This window comes from Carassius gibelio, chromosome B16 (genome assembly GCF_023724105.1).
Source record: "Carassius gibelio isolate Cgi1373 ecotype wild population from Czech Republic chromosome B16, carGib1.2-hapl.c, whole genome shotgun sequence".
NCBI classification, from domain to species: Eukaryota; Metazoa; Chordata; class Actinopteri; order Cypriniformes; family Cyprinidae; genus Carassius; species Carassius gibelio.
Window position 1 is genome coordinate 8,447,933 of NC_068411.1, and position 16,103 is coordinate 8,464,035.

General features: G+C 34.7%; 1 protein-coding gene across 7 annotated transcripts in view; it reads left to right on the forward strand.

The window, feature by feature from the left end:
- LOC127975342 (plectin) overlaps positions 1-16,103 on the forward strand; it is a 114,913-nt gene that overhangs the window by 32,127 nt on the left and 66,683 nt on the right. The window lies entirely within an intron of this gene.

Below are 16,103 nucleotides of genomic sequence, written 5' to 3' on the forward strand. Positions count from 1 at the left end.
AAGCAGTGACATTAAAATAGGAAACATTCATTAAACACTCATTATTGTGTCATTATGTATTGCGATGCAGAGATGACACATCTGACCTTTGACTGAATGTAATTGCTCTGTGCAGTCATTGAGTCTGTGTGTGTGTGTGTGTGTGTGTGTGTGTGTGTGATGGGACCAGAGTTACATTTGGACACCAAAGGACTCAGATCTGGAGGTTTATTGCTGTTTTACTGATACACCCAAAGAGGCTCTCAGCCAGTGATAGTGTGGGGATATCTGGTGGGAGGAGAAACACTTTCACCTGGAGCTCTGGGAAACAGAGACGTGGCCGAGGAAAACAGCGTTAAACTCGAGTGAATAGAAAAGAGAACTCAAAGCGCTGGAGGATGGATCTGTTCTGCTCCAGTAAAGGTAGGAGACGGCTGTGTTGGGAAACAGGGTTGAAGTGTACACTGCAGGTGATCGTGAAGCACAGATGACACACTCACCCGCGTTGATTTATAACAAATGCCTTGTCAGAATACTTCAGTGTTAGACTAGCTACAGTACAAGAACTTAACCCAGCGTTGTTCATCAACACCACCACTCCTGTGTTTTGGTCTAGAAAAATGTATCGGTTCTGTTTAAATGATAAACTCAGTTAAGGTTGCTGGGAATTTGGGAGAAATAACTATAACCAAACCGGATTTTATTACAAGTGAATGACATTTAAATATCTGATTAGGAACAGGCTCTAGTAGAGTGGTTTTCTGACAGGCAGAGCATAATGGGAAGTGCAGGGCTGTGATTGGATGGATGCTGAGGCGACTTTTTATACTTTTTTTATACAGCTCAACCCTGTATCTCAACAATATCAACATTTTTTTTAGGTCAGTTGATTGTTTAATGTTTAGGACATGTCTTGAAATAGATTTTTGACCTTTCCAATTTTTATTTCTTTATTTTCTTTATTCAGGCAATGTTTGTGCACTTAATAGATAATACATTAAAATTACCTCGTCGACCGATACGTGCTTTTTGATAGTCGATATCTTGGAAAGCAGGGGGCCGATAGCCAATATATATTGTATTAATACTTAAGAAATGTTAAATCATTTGACAATGGATTAAAAATGTGTAAAATAAACATACTTATACTTTGGATGACAAAGTTTTTTTCACAAATACGTAAATATTATTTGAATATATATTTTAATAAAAATATAATAAAAAGGAAGTAAACACTGTAACCAACTCAAAGAGCACAAAGGCAGGAAGACAGATGTGTTTATTTGTGAGGACTCTGTTCTTTCGAGATGAAAGGCCACAGTTTCCTGTCAGAGTCTGTGTGAGTTTACTAGAAACACCTGATTCAGTCTCTACTAATGATCTAATGAGCTGAATCAGGTGTGTTAGATGAGGGAGGCCTCTGTAAATCACACTGTATACAGACACAACTAAACATTTCCTGTGATCAGTAATGCTCTAGAGTCCTTCAGTTTTACTGTGACTGTAATCCAAAGTAAAGGACACATTCCTGAGGAATGTAATGCTTCGATTATAACAGAATAATAATTACAGTAGCATCACTGAGAGCTCTGTGAAGAGAGCTGCTCTTACTGTAATTGTGTGAAACATCTGCTGGATGGGAAACAAACGGTGCAGTGATTAAACCAGTGAGTTGCTCTAGTTTCACCCACAAACAAATCGGCCAAGCAGAAAAACTTATCGGCCGATGCCGATATTTGAAAAATGCCAAAAATCAGCCGATATATCGGCCTTGGCAAAATATTGGTCGACCACTACAAAATAATAAAACATAAAAAAATACATTTAAAAAAAAAAAAATAAGTATTTATTTTTTATATACTAATTCAATTGAATTGCGTATTATTTTTCCATCCATTTGGATCCATAACTCAGTTTTAGCATAAATAAACTCAAAACTTAAAGTGATGCATATTTGTCAGTCAGATTTCTGTATTAGTACTATTAAAATGAATGTGTTTTAAATATACAATATACAATCCAATTGGTTTCAATCTCATATATTTCAACTAATTGAAAATTGCTTGTTTCATAAATATCTAGATCTATTTGAATTTGTACTTTTTAACCAAATAAGTTTAATTTTCGCAATAAATAATTTAAGTTATAAATAAGTTTAATTTTTGCAATAAACTGATTTTCATCCCAATTAATGCATACATATCATATTGGAAATAAAATCAATTAGATGCAAATAGTTATTAATAATAATGTAGTGCTGAAACCTGTTTGATTTTTCTTAAATTCTTGAACCTAGCTTTGTTGACAAAATGAACTTTTACATACAGTAGCAGATTAATTGTTGAATTAAATTTATAAATAATTGATGATTTGGAGCAAATTATGAAATAAAATCTTCATCAGATGCTTCTCATACACATTCCTCCTTCAGTTGCGATAACATTTAATATTTATGCATTCAGGAGACACTTTTATCCAAAGCAAATTAAAGCAACCCATGACCTCTGTGTTCCTCTACTGTTTGAGTGACATTTAATAACAGTTAACGAACCGCTGGCTGATGAAAGTCTGGACTGAGCACAGCTGGACAGACGAAGCATCCGCTCAAACACAAGAGAGCTGGGATCTGCTGCATGTTTTATTGCTCACTACACAATCCTCATAGTTGTATCAGTTTTGATGTCTTGGTCAGTGTGTGTGCAGATGTTTGACTGCTGGTGATCTCCGGTGATCCATTCAAACAGGTGGACACACACATACCGTGTGATCTCACACACTCTCACATGCAACGCAGATAATGGATGCTGTTTATAAGGAAATGACCCGAATCATTACAGCTGAACTCTCTGTTCTGTGGTGGTGTGGTATTTTTGGAAAGAGCCTGTATAACTGTCTGCTTCTGACTGAAGCTCTCTGTTCTGCTCTGACATCTCACTCTGAGCACAGAGCTCTCTGGCATTCACTCGCCGTCGTGTCAAGCTCTTGAGCTTAGGGAAATATTCAGATGAAAGGTCTTGTGTTTAATGCTAATGCCAGCTTGCCATTTAGATGTCCCTCTATGACCTTCCATGTCTTTTACTGTAGTCTCCCGTCCAAAACATGCCTACGAGTTGTCTTCTGTCCAGCTGTCAGAAGGATCATTCAGTATTTAAGGGTGTCTCTGTGTATAATAGAGTACATAAGGAAAGATTAAAACATGATATACAGTCAGCCGGATGATATCTCAAAATAAGCCTCAAGTACATGGCTAACAAAAAGAAGGAAATAAATAGACGTGAAAAATTGATTTATGATTATCTTATGTGAGAACGAGGGATTACATGGTACAAGAGACTTGCTAGCACAGCTACATATGAATTTGTTTTAAATGAGAGTAAATTATGCTTATCTGTATTACGTAGGCTTTTATGCAACTGTTATTGTATAGATGTACTAAATAAGCATCTAAGTTTGTTAGGATATGTTGGTAATATGTAGACTGTTCAACAGTTTGGGGATTTTATTCAGCAAAGATGCATTTAAGTGACAGCAAAGATGTATAATGTGACGAAAAAAGATTTCTGTTTCAAATAAATGCTGTTCTTTTGAGCGTTCTGTTCATCTGTGATTCCTGAAAGATAAATGATACCACAGTTTCTACAAAAATATTGTGCAGCACATCTATTTTCAACATTGATAATAATAATAAAAAATAAAAAAATAAAAAAAAAAATTAGAGCAGTAAATCAGTATATTATTCTGATTTCTGAAGATCATGTGACACTGAAGACTGGAGGAATGATTCTGAAATAACACTGTGCATCACAGAAATAAAAAAAAGTTTATAATATATTCACACAGAAAACAGTTATTTTAAATCGTAATAATATTTCACAATATTGCTGTTTTTCCTTTATTTTTAATCAAATAAATGCAGCGTTGGTGAGCAGAAGAGACATCAGAAACATAATAGGCACATATGGATAGTCATAAGAGTGTCTGTCCCTCATCTGTGTGTGTGCTCACTAACACTCAGCGCTCAGCAGGTGGCAGTGTTTGAAAACACACTTGTTCTGCACTGAAAGGCATTCTGTTGTAATATATCTGAATCTCTGTGTGTCTGTGACATGGATATGAATTTTCCCTGAGGTGTGTGTGCTGGCACAGATGTCATGTACAGTGGATTTCACTGTTGAATCTATTGTAATTAGATGCCACATATCCACAGGCTGTGATCTAATGTAGTTTTTCTTTGTGTGTTTCTCTTTTTCAGGTGAGTTGCAGCACTATTTCCTTCATGTTGCTGTCCTGATGAGCTGGAACAACATGCCTCTAACACAAGTATTACACACCACGACTCTCATAAGCCCTAGAAAACAATCCTCAGCTCCATTTTACACTCCACTGAACTCAGAAAACACTCAAAGGTGGCAGCTTTCAAAGACTATTCTCCATAACAGTGTGTCTACTATTGAGATGAATGTGAGCCGCTGTAGTCCTGGGTGTTGACTCTTGAGGGAGGGTGTGGTAGGGCTCTTTTGTAGCGATGGACATTGTTCTCCAGCACATACAGGTTCAAGGCCTCGGGTTTCACAGCTGGGTCAGAAACGTCTCATCCGCTGAAGAGCGGCCAGGTACATTATTCCATTAGATTATCTGCCTTTCAGCGTCTAAGGTGGAGTTTATTTTCACAGTTCTCTAAAGAAACACCCTCTGGACTGTAACCTGAGAGGGCGACACACACACACACACACACACACACACACACACACACACCCATAACGTCAGGTTTGGGTAATGCCATTACCAGCGTGTAGCAGAAGCTATCATGTTTTCTTAGTAGTTTTTTGTCTTAAGCTGTGTTTGTTCACAGGTTTACTTGTTATTTCAGAAATTTTCGTTTGCTTTACATGACTTAGGCTAGATAGCATAATGTATGGAAGCTTGTTTCCACCAAAGGATAAAAAAATAATAAATGAATGAATGAATGAATGAAAAGGGTAATTCAGATATTTTTTTTCTTGCAGTTCTGAGGAAACAAAGTCTGAATTGTGAGATATAAACTCAGGCTTTCAAAAAAGAAATTATCAGAATTATCAGTTTACATTTTTTTCTCACAGTTGTGAGTTCATATCTAGTAATCTCTCTCTCTCTCTCTCTCTCTCTCTCTATATATATATATATATTTTTTTAAGCCTATAGCAGAAGCATCTTTTCATACGTAAAGTTGTTGCATTATTGTTAATGGCAAAGTGCCACACTTATTAGACTGTCACAGTATTTAGGAATTATGATGAGCATATTATAATAGGCCAATTTGTTTGTATACACTAATGCAGTTTGCAAAACGACTGCACACTTCTGATTCTATAGTGAACACACACACACACACATTTAGTTTTGAGTAATTTCGTTATATCGTAGAAAAAGCAAGCAGTTATTCTGAATTCAGCCTGTTTGTTTGTACAGAAGATGCCGTTTTTTTATTGCATGAAAACTGTGCTTTTAAAAGCCAATATGTCAAAAGGAATGAATGTCAAGTGAAAAATATGCTCTACTGTATATGAGGTGCATAGAGGCACATTTGGGCAGCTTTCAGAGATTTCTCGCAGCATTAGTGAGGGCTGTTTAATGTGTAACAATAGACTGAGGGAGAAATGATCACAAAGCTCCTGATATGAGATAACAACCTTTGTGCTTTTGTTTAATTGGATGAGGTCTGCTGTTTGGGAATTAAAGGCTTTGGCGTGCCGCACCACACCCGTCCCGCCACACAGATCCGGACATTCAGCTGGGTGTTCACTGGGGTGTGAGAGCGAATCCTTTCCATGCGGGATGAGACGAAAACAAAATGACATTAATGAAAGTAACATAGTGTGCTTTATGAGTTTATGAGTTACAGAGGGATCATAAAGTACTCCACGCTCTTTGACTTGGGCAAGGTTTTGAATTGATTCACTCAAGGAATTTCATCTAGGCTGGATTCATCTGGGGGAGATTTGCCTCGGTTGTGAGATAGATGGCAATCTCACAGGAGCTGACATAAAAGAGCTGGCACTATCAGTTGCTTTCTTATCTATCATATGATATGTTTTCATCAGCACGCATGATCTGGTCTGATAACTGAAAACAGCTGTTGTTCACCTGATGCAACTCAGATATCAGAACGTGTTCACTTTCACCAGTGTTGCACAATCAAATGCATAGCACAATTCCTGTTTTATGAAATGAAATTTTATATTATAGATAATAATATTGACTATTGAATATTGAAGTTTATATTATAGATAATAATATTGACTATTAATATATAAATATTAATATATATATATATATATATATATATATATATATATATATGAATTTATTTGAAATATAAATCTTTGTCAACCTTAGAAATGTCTTGACTGTCACTTTTGATCAATTTTATGCATACTTGATGATTTAAAGTATATATATATCAAACACTAGTCTAGCTAGTCTGAGTCTAGTTTAAACTGGTTAAGCAGCTGGTCCAGAGTCATAAAGGGATGTGCTTTCTTTCATTTCCCCTGGGGCAAACAAGCTGAACTAAAACTATGCGCTCAATCTACAGTAACAGTAAACTAATAGAGAGCAGAGTATGTAATTATGTGATATAAACTCACAATTGCAAGTCAAAATTGTGATTCATAAAGTCAAAATTGCGAGTCATAAAGTCAAAATTGTGTGATATAAACTCGCAATTGCAAATTATAAAGTAAAAATTGTGTGATATAAACTCAAAATTGCTAATTAAAAAGTAAAAATTGCAAGTCATAGTCAAAATTGTGTGACAAACTCGCAGTTGCAAGTAATAAAGTCAAAATGTTGTCATATCAACTCGCAATTGCAAGTTATAAAGTCAAAATTGTGATATGTAGTCACAATTGCGAGTTATAAAGTAAAAATTGCGTGTTATTAAGTCAAAATTGTGAGTTATAGTCAAAATTGCATGATATAAAGTCAAAATGGTAAGTTATAAAGTCAAAATTGTCTGATATAAAGAAAAAAATTCAAGTTATAAAGTCAAAATTGTGAGTTATGAAGTTATAATTGTGATTTATAGTCAAAATTGTATGTTAAAGTCAAAATTTTGAGTTTCAAAATCAAAATTGCGTTATAAAGTCAAAATTGAGTTATATAGTCAAAATTGTGATTTATAAAATCAAAATTGTATGTTATAAAGTCAAAATAGCAATTTATAAAGTCAAAATTGTGAATTACAAAGTCAAAATTACGGGATATAAACTTGCAATTGCAAGTTATAAAGTCACAATTGTGTTATAAAGTCATAAATGCGATCTATAGTAAAAATTGTGTTAAAGGCAAAATTGCGATTTATAAGGTCAAAATTATGATTTATAAAGTCAAAATTGTGATTTATAAAGTAAAAATTGCAAGTTATAAAGTCAAAGTTGAGAGTTATAAAGTCATAATTGCGATTTATAGTCAAAATTGTGAGTTATAAAATCATAAATGCAATTTATAGTCAAAAGTACGTTATAAAGCCAAAATTGTGATTCATAGTCAAATTTGGTTATACAGTCAAAATTGCGATTCATAAAGTCAGAATCGCATGTTATAAAGTCAAAATTGCGTTATGAAGTCAAAATTGTGATGCATAGTCAAAATTTAGTTATACAGTCAAAATTGCGATTCACAAAGTCAGAATTGCATGTTATAAAGTCAAAATTGCAAGTTATGAAATTCAAAATTGCGATTTATAGTCAAAATTGTGTTAAAGTCAAAATTATGATTTATAAAGTCAAAATTGTGATTTATAAAGTCAAATTTAGTTATATAGTCAAAACTTTGATTCATAAAGTCAGAATTGCATGTTATAAAGTCAAAATTGCGATTTATAAAGTCAAAATTGTGTTAATACAAAGTCAAAATTGTGAGTCATAAAATCTAAATTACATGATATAAACTCACAATTGCAAGTTATAAAGTAAAAATTGTGCTATATAGTAAAAATTGCGAGTTATAATGTAAAAATGGTAAGTTATAAAGTCAAAGTTGAGAGTTATAGTCATAATAACGATTTATAGTCAAAATTGTGAGTTTTAAAATCATAAATGCAATTTATAGTCAAAATTGCGTTATAAAGTCAAAATTGTGATTCATAGTCAAAATTTGCAATTGCAAGTTATAAAATCATTGTGTGATATAAACTTGAAATTGTGAGTTATAAAGTCAGAATTGCATGACAGCAAATTGCAATTGCAAGTTATAGAGTAAAAATTGTGATATGTAGTCAAAATTGCGAGTTATAAAGGCAAAATTGCATGATATGAAGTCAAAATTGTCTGATATAAAGAAAAATGGCAAGTTATGGGGCCCTATCATACACCCGGCGCAATACGACCCAAGGCGCAGCACAATTGTGTTTGCTAGTTTCAGTCCGGCGCATTTCGCATTTTCCCGTCCACCGCCACATCGTTTAATTAGCAAATGCATTTTCACCCATTTGTGCACCCATGGGTGTGATGGTCTAAAAAAGAGGTGTGTTCAGACACATTGCTGGCGCATTGCTATTTTAAGGAGCTGAAAATAGACTGCGGCATAGACCAACTCAAACCTGGTCTAAAGTCAATGGCACAATATTTTTTTGTTATTTAAAGAGCGCGTTTGGTAGAAAATGCGCATCTGGGCGGGTTCACAGTGCTTGTTGACTTTGCTTATTACACACATGGATGCGTATCCCACAAACATGACAAATATTAAAAACAAAAGCATTACACTGTAAAAGCATATTATTGTGTAGGCTACATAAATATAAAAATTTAATGATGGATAGTCATTGCGTGTATTAGAATTAGGTTACCTATTTGCAATTCAGCCTATTACTACTAATAATGCTGAATGAAACTGGCTAATTAATTGAACAATCGTGCCAACACATAAATATATTAACTGACTTGTCGCGCGGAGCTTTGGTGGATTTCTGCTTGTCCCTTAGATGATCTGCTCGCGCGCTTTAACTTCGAGCACAAGCAAATCGGTTTCTTCGCTTGAGGAACGTTTAGCTTTTCCACCAACAATTTCCGCCATGTAAATAGCGATTTACACCCATTACTCATTAAGAGAATAGGGACATCCCATTCCAAAAAAGCGCCCCTGCGCACAGACCATTTCTCCATCGTTAAAATAGAAAAATAAATTTACGTTAAAATAGAAAAATAAAATTACAAAATGTAAAATAGCAAAAGTGGATTTAGACATGCCCTGAGTGCACCTGTGCCGTGCGCTTTACACTTTGGGTTTAGATCATTAAAATAGTGCCCATAAAGTCAAAATTGTGTGTTATAAAGACAGAATTGTGAAATAAAAAGTCGCAGTTACCTTGGTTTATTTTTTATTCAGTGGCGGAACTGAGCTTCCATAGCAGAGAGATCGGAGTGAAGACGCTGACAATGTCTGGCAGTAAAATTATATGTTCATCATGTTCCCACACAATTCTTTCTCAGATGAATAAAACATAATTTTCTTCTGGAAAGAACTGCTCTGGTTCTCTAGTGCATCTGAACTTTTAATGAGCAGAGGATGTTTCGTAAATCACTTTAACGCATGCTGGCGGGTGTACAGTATGTTACTGACAGATATGCGTACTTTTATTGAGTGTTTATGCATGTGCCCCTCTTAAAGTTAGTAAATAATACATTGTCGGTTTATGACATTCAGTTTGTATGCAAATGCACAGGAGTCTCTGTCTGTGTGAGGTTTGATTTGTTGTTGCTGGGTAACACTGTCCTAAGTCCAGCACAGACAGTGTGTTTACCAGCCGCCGGCCGTCTATGACTCATGTGTGCATGGCTACCGCAGGCCGGCCGACCACACCCTCATGTGCTGTAAAACCGTCCTGCTGACTCACAGCACAAACACGCCGCTCGCTTTCAGAGCCACGCTGCCTTCACAAAGCACTTGCTTTTAGATTACCTACCTACACTGATAAAATGATTTTGTAGTGAAGCAAATACTACAGAAAAACAAATGTAATTTCTGCACTAAATAATTTAGTTCAGGCGAGAATTTTGAAAAAAAGGAGTAGATTCTGTATTAGTACTCAGATTAAGCGTGTAGAAATTAAAATGTTAATATATAAGTATATTTTACTTGGAATTGTTTACGAGGATTGTTTAAGTAAATACCAAAGTTATGATCCTGTTGTTCCCATCATGCACTGCTGCATGAATAATTAATAAGGTTATATTTTTCACTGTTTTTTAGTTGTATATACACAGTTTTATGGACGCTTTGTCATTAGGTTTAGTAGCTTGCTGTTTTGTCACATCTTTTCTACTCAAAATGAGCCATTCGTATTCTAACACTATCCACTGATTGTTACCGTCAGGCCTCTGTGTTTATTTGGGTAATAACTCTATTGATTAGACAAATCTTAAAAAGGATCACAAGCTGTGTACTTGTTTACTTACGTGTTTGTAAGTGAACCACAAGCTTTTTTCCAGTGCTTTATTGTTTGAGTACAAACCGAGTACTGCAGAGTTAACATACATTTTATGTTAATGGTTTTTATTCAGTTACTAAAATAAAATAATTAAGTAGAAATTACTCATCAAACTATAACTGGAAACTTTAAATGCATTTATTTTCTTTGCTAATTTTACATAATTTAGTTAATTCCATACTTCAGTTTTTATTAAAAAATGTGTGCAAATTCTTGCAAAAGGAAAACGAAGTAAATTTTACTTCTTGTTTTTTTCAGTGCAAGTGTTCCTTTTTATAGACTTTGTTGCAGTTTACATGGTTGGTGCATAGAAACTGTAGTTTAACTGTTTATGTGTAAGGCTATTGTAACCACATGTAAAAAGATGAATGACTCCTCAATACATTCAGTAACAATAGATTTAGTGTGCAAGTACAGATTTGACTAAAACCATGGTCAAATTTCCAACAGACCATCTTTTTCAGAAGACGAAAAAAAGCATGATCTTAGATTTCACAATGAATGTCACTGAAAAATGAGTAACATGTGTAGACAGGAATCTGAAGCATTTCAGATGTGTTGTGGTGAAAGACTTGCAGATGTTTTTAGTAGTGAAGATGAACCGCACCTTATGTTACTGCAGTAGAATCATTTATTAGCAGTTTAAAATGTGATGTTTCCTGTGGTTAGCTCATCTCATTGGCCTATCTGTAGTTTTATGTACACTGTCAACTAACAGGATATTTGTTTATCCTGTAAACATTCACTGCAGGGATAACTCAAAAACGGCCGTTCTCAACTGGTGGGTCGTTTCATAAAAAAAATTTATTTTCTTGTAGTTCACTGCGATTAATCAAATTCTATTTTCAATTACAATATAATTTTGTCTTCCAATGAAAACAATCAAAATAACACTGTTTTGCCACATTAATTTATGCAACGTTGAGCCCACTTTATCTTGTGTCCAAATTTTTCTTTATATGGAAATTCCTTTTTTATATATTCAGGTGTTTAGTAGTACTACTTTTCTCTATATTTCCACCAATACCAGATTTCTGTATTTTATATTATATATATATATATATATATATATATATATATATATATATATATATATATATATATTTGTATGTATTTTATGCATTTTTGTTGTATATGATAAATTATTTTGGTACTGTGCTGGGATCCAGTAAAAAAAGCTGGCCCCTGAAGTAAAAATCACTGTCATGAACAGCTTTTAAAAATGTAAAGCTTTGCAGAAATGTTCACATTTAGCATTATGAACACACAGCAATGTGAATAAAGAAGCCCAAAGACAATACTTTGCATCTCAAGATTCAGTTGAACAGGAACATCTAGCATAATCCTCTTACTGAAGACAAAGCAAACCACTTAAACTGACACAAAGCCTGAGGCAGTAGTAGATCAGGCGTCTGGGTGTGGAGTTGCTATGGGAAAGACACTCGAGCTGTAAGGCCTGCTCTCTAATAATGCATATCAACATCCCAAAACGCTCTTCCTCACCCTGTTATCCCAAACGCTGCAGAAGCTGATCCAGCCAGTAACTGCTTATTAGTTTTATCTTCCAAACTGCATGGTTTTAGTTAATGCTGGAGATCAATTCCTCCTATTAAAGAACAATTTATTTGGTTGGGCTGCCAAATAAGGGTCTGAAACCCCAAACCAAGAGCCTGCTCACTCTTTCACAACACATCAATACACCTCATCCCATGGATTGCAGGCTAAGTTAGTTGGTGTGACAGAACAGGCCAGTGTTTGTGTGGAAGTAAGTGTTGCTGGAGCGGGGCAGATGTATGGGGCTCTGGGAGAATAGAGGGGGCAGGACGGGGCAGATTTATGGACTCCATGACTTTGTGTGTTTGTGGGCAGAACATGAAAAGAAACTCTTGTTTCGTCACTGTCATTCTCTGCGACGTGTCCCCCTCGGCTCCCTGCGTTACGGGGAATGGGTTTCAGATGGGGTGGTGTTAGTTATCCACATGGGGAAGACGTGGAGGTCAGACCGCTCACACAGCCCCGTTCAAACATGCATTATCAGATGAGTCTGGACATAGGCGATATTCTGGGAGATCGATTCTGGCGCAGCAGCAAGAAAGGTAGGTGATGACCGTAGTGGAGTGGATGTACATTCACTTCATCACAATTAAGGCAAATATTTCTGTCCTGATAGGCTGACATACAACATACTTCTCTTAAGCTTAGCATAGTTTCAAAGTTCAGTTTGCTTTACTGCACTTCTGGTGAGAACGTGATCGCAAGTATATTAATAGTGTTTACAAAACATTGAAGGAAGCTGATTCATGTTCAGAGACCGGGTGTTTCCAGTTTGAAATCACCTAGCAACCATACAGAAATGTGTTTACATGTAGCAACACTGTGGCAACTACCCCAAACACCCTTGGGCTGAGAAATATGGTAAAAAATAGTACCATATACTGTATATATATATATTTATAATTTGTTAAATTCATTCAAACAAGTTACATTCATTCTCAAGTTCTAACAATTAAACTTCACAAAGTATGCTACAATTGATTTTGGGCCCCATGAAATTCATTTTATTTTCCATAAAAATGTGTGTTTTATATTTAGTTTTTTTTTTCCTGCATTCTTTGTTTTATTATTGAATTAAAATCTAACATGAAAAATTGCATCTAATGAAACAAATAAATAAAACTTTAACAAATTAATATTTTTTTAAATGTAATTTAATGAAAAGAATTACTATTATATTTGCATTTATTTAGTTGTTTTGTCCAATAATAACTGCATAAATGAAAAAAAGAAAAGTTGTTAAGATGGTAATATAATAATCATTAAATACAGTATAAAATATTATTGTTACATTTAAAAATTAAGTTTAAAAAAATATTAATATATTTATGTCATAATTTCTTCATGTTAAACCAAACTTTTAATTGTGTATTTGACAGTGAAATAGCCAGGCTGCTATATAGCTGAATCAAATTTATTGTGTAATTGATGAACTTTGCTATCAATTTTGCATCAGTTGAATTAAGTGCTGAATTGAACTTCTTTTTAGAGCTGAATTTGTCCCCTATTTGAAGCTTGCATCATTGATTCAGTTTTTTTCCTGTTTATTACTGTGTAGCTGCTTTGAAGTGGTCTGTATTGTATGAAGCGCTATAGAAACTATGACATCATGAAAAGACCACTGTGAACTCCCACGCTGGTTTATGATGGAGCTGCTCAACCAACATGATCTTTCTCATGATGATGGTTGACTAAGTCTTGCTAGTTTGTTGGAGTCAGATTGTGTGCTGCTAACTAATCTTTGTTTCTTTATTTTGCTGTCATGTGCTAATAATGATAACCATTGAATCTACAGTTCAGGTTTGGTGTTGAGCTGTATATCTGGTCTCTTTCTAATGGATCTGGGTCTTTTCCTCTGCCACACTGCTGCTCTCCCAAAGGGGCAGCTGGGAAATCAGGGCTGTTTCAAATTGAAACAAGCTTTTTCCTCTGGAGCTGTTTACTGCTCACAAAGCATTCTTGCGTTTTACTTCCACACTATCATGTTCCAACTCCAAACCTGGGTTTCATTAGTAGAAATGTAACTGAAGATTAGATTAAATAGTTGAAAACCTGGACTATATTAACAGTGAATGAATGGTTAATGGTTAATATGACTGGTGAGCTGAAGGTCCTGCACGTATGAATGTTCGCAGAGGTTCTGGGTGTTGGCCAGACGGTAGACGGTGGGATAATCTGAGACTTTGTGTTTCTTTCCACTTGGGAAATGGACAGGCTGGAGTGATCCATGACTCATGCTGCGGAGAACACAAGGGAGACTTGTCAATTCTGCCATGTTACATAATTTTACTACTTTTCCATAGACACGTGTAGCCCATGAGAGAAGGAGCTTAGCTGCTTCAGACGTCAGAGCCTCACTTAAACGTGAAAACGTTTTAAAGAAATGCTCACAAACAGTAGTGCTGAGAGTTTGATGAGTCATTCCTAAAACAATGTGGCTCTGTTTGAGAACGTGAGGAGAAGATGACTGTTAAGCAGAAGTCAAGCCTGTATGGTTCGGGTACAAAATGCTGGTTTCTACCTTTTAGATGCTTTAGGTCTCCAAACTAATTGTTTGTAGCTGCCAAAAATTGAATTAAACAGACTTTGTTGCTTTGAAAGAGAGTTTTGTCTAGTTTTGTTAGATTGGCTCAGCTAACTATGAATGTATTTGTCATTAGCAGCAAAATTTCTCCTGCAACCCTACAGAGAAGTTTGGAGAACAAATGGATGGATCAAAACATTTATGGGAGGAAAGCTAATGTGCAACTGAAAAAATCTATTATAAAATGTGCCAGCATTTCACAAATATTTATGAGCTTCAATTTAAAATCAACTCTTTGGCTTGGACCAGTTTTGGCATGAAAAACTCATTAACATTTACTGGTTCTTACTCCTGCTCATAGTTCTGTGAGATCATGTCCTCTGGCTCATAGAGCTCACAAACTGTTTTTTAGCTTCTTTTTTTTAAATGCCAAAATACAAATAATTTTGTTTCAGAAAAAAAAAAAAATGTCAGGAATGTACTGAGCTTTTATTTCTTTTTTACATGCTGGTAAAATTAAGTTTGCTTTTCTAACTTTCTTATGATTTTGCCCACCTTCTCCTGCACTGTAAAACAAAATTGTATAAAATGTACAGTAAAAAAAAGAGCAGCTGTGATTTCCGGAATTTTACAGTAAAAAATAATGTAGCAACATTTTAGGTTTTACAGTTTTAACTTAAATTTACATTTAAATAACCCAATTTCATGAGCTGATATAATGTTAATATACTAATCTATCGAAGTACTGATATTTATAGAAGTACTGATACCTTTGTAATACACTGATAACCACCAAAAGCAGGTGGTGATTAGAAAGTCACATGATGAACCAAAGTCCATCACAAGCAGCTTTTAAATAATAACATATATAAAAGATGCACCGTGTCATTCACACAAACACTAAACACCATCATGGAGACACACATGAAACTGAAATAATACAATAAACATTCATTGTAACATGCAACCCTAATATATAAAACTGATAAGAAAAAACTAAGAAACATAGTTATTCAAAAACTTAAAATTTGAAATGTAAAACTGGGAATCATGGAAATGTCAATTTACGGTTATTCACTGTAGATTATACCATCTTTTTCACTTCCAAAAATGGTATACTACCGTAAAATTACATAGTTTTTTTGAAAACCGTTAATCGTTTAACAGGTTTTAATGTAGCATTTTTACAGTATTTTACCGTTAAATTTGTTGCTAATGCCTATACAATTTTTTCTGGTTAAAGCCGTTTGAAAGCATAATTCAATTTAATTAGCCATGTTTGTTCACATTGAGATGCTTCAAGCAGATGAGCATGGTCTATTTAGTGACGCTTAGTGAGGAAAGAATCACTATCACTGTCATTGTATGCCTCATTTAGTGCTAAATGACTGTGTTGATGTTTTGAGTGTTTCAAGTGGGAGTACAAGTACAACAGGAAATATGATAAGAAGGGTTTGTTGAAATTGGTTCAACATTAACAAACTTGGGGCATTTTTTTCCAAAGGCTGCCAACAATGTTCACTTCCTTAAGATCACATGATAAGCTGCAGATATAGATGAGGAAGTATTAAAATTAGG